The 1,467-nt window shown below is 33.8% G+C and overlaps 1 long non-coding RNA gene across 1 annotated transcript in view; it reads right to left on the bottom strand.

Moving 5' to 3' along the window:
* The window catches only part of LOC110427842 (uncharacterized), a 19,409-nt gene that overhangs the window by 1,854 nt on the left and 16,088 nt on the right, over positions 1 to 1,467 (bottom strand). The gene's annotated exons all lie outside the window — the stretch shown is intronic.

The raw sequence follows: 1,467 nt of genomic DNA, 5'->3' as shown, positions 1-1,467 counted from the left end.
TAGATGGTTTATAAAAGTATAGGCAGCAGACATGAAGCTTGTTAGAAATTTTACTTGCAATTTTTTTCTTTATTTTGGTTATATTTTAATCGTATTGCACAGGATAAATGTGTGGAAGATGTGGCCATTGCTTGAGGACTCCAAACAGGTGAAATTTTTGTTTGAGCTTCATCTTCTTTATCTGAATCTTCTCCTAATATCAGTTTGCTTGATAATAATGGCTTTTATGTGCAGTGATTCTTTGGCTGGCCATTCTAAATGAAGATAATTTTTAATTATTCATTTTCTTACCTTGTGTTCTTTTTTCGTTTTTTGCAGTATCTTCACTATCAGCGGTTTTTCTTCTTTCACTTTTTTCCCTCAAAAAGTAGAAGACTTTGTTCTTTGTAGCTTTTGGAGTTGGATTAGAATTTATTTAAAGTAGGAATATAAAATGGATTTGGTGTGAATCCTGGATGCTGTATTTTCAGGTCAACTTGGAATTTTGAATGGCAATTGTTTTGTGGGAAGTATGCCATGTTATTATTTGACCTTGCAATGGTAGTTTGTAAATTTTTCAGGCTTTTGATTAGATCTGTTGTTCATATTAATATATGATTCTTCATTTGGCTGTGTTCTTTTCTTTTAGGGATTTTGTAATGCAGAAATTATAATGACAAGATTTTGTTAGTCTCTATGTGCAGAGTTGGGTTAAGTCATCCCCTTATGTGCCGAGATGGGTTAAATCATCTGATAAGTTTTTCTTGTTCTTGTTTATGTTTTTTAAATTGTTTTGATTACAATTTTTCATTTCTTGTTTTTTAGGTTTTGAAATTTCCTATTTTAAGATTTTCATGCAGAATGTTGCTCTTGATTTGTTTTTGCCCTTATTGCTCTTGATTATTGGGACAGAGGCTACTCTTAGGAACTATTAGCAATTTAGCCATCTGATTGATATCTCATATCTGTGTGGATGGAGCTTTGGAGGGAGGTATTTGTCTGTCTTACATTGACCTATTGTCTGCTTAAAACTTGAGATAAGTATGTTTTTTGTGGTTGTTGAAAGATTCTAGTGGTCACTTGCTAGCGTCGAGCGATTATGGACATCACTTGCTAGTTGGGGTCATAATCTTATATGCAGGCATTTGTCTCGTGTTTGGATCTCTTGGTTTTGAAGACTTCCATTGGTTTGGATCTCTGTCTCAACTTTTAAGGAGATTTGCTTCCTGTTCATATATCTCAAAAATACTTGATTTCGGAGGATCTTGTATTGGTATCGAGCATGATATGACCGTTGACCCTTTTTTTTTTATTCAGATGCTGTTTGGGGTTAATTAAAAGGACAGGGATAAAGGATCTTGCAGCAGTTGGATTTTTGTTGGACCTCCATCTTGCTTGATAATGGGTTTTATGTGCAGTGGTTCTTGGCTAGCCATTCTATAATGGGCAAAATTTTTAAGTCTTCATTTTCTTCTCTTGTGTTTTTTT

The sequence above is a fragment of the Theobroma umbraticum genome, unplaced genomic scaffold, assembly GCF_002168275.2.
Source record: "Theobroma umbraticum cultivar Fairchild unplaced genomic scaffold, ASM216827v3 scaffold_30.0, whole genome shotgun sequence".
In the NCBI taxonomy this organism is placed as follows: Eukaryota; Viridiplantae; Streptophyta; class Magnoliopsida; order Malvales; family Malvaceae; genus Theobroma; species Theobroma umbraticum.
The sequence above is the reverse complement of the archived record's forward strand: the minus strand, read 5'-3'. Positions and strand labels throughout refer to the sequence as shown.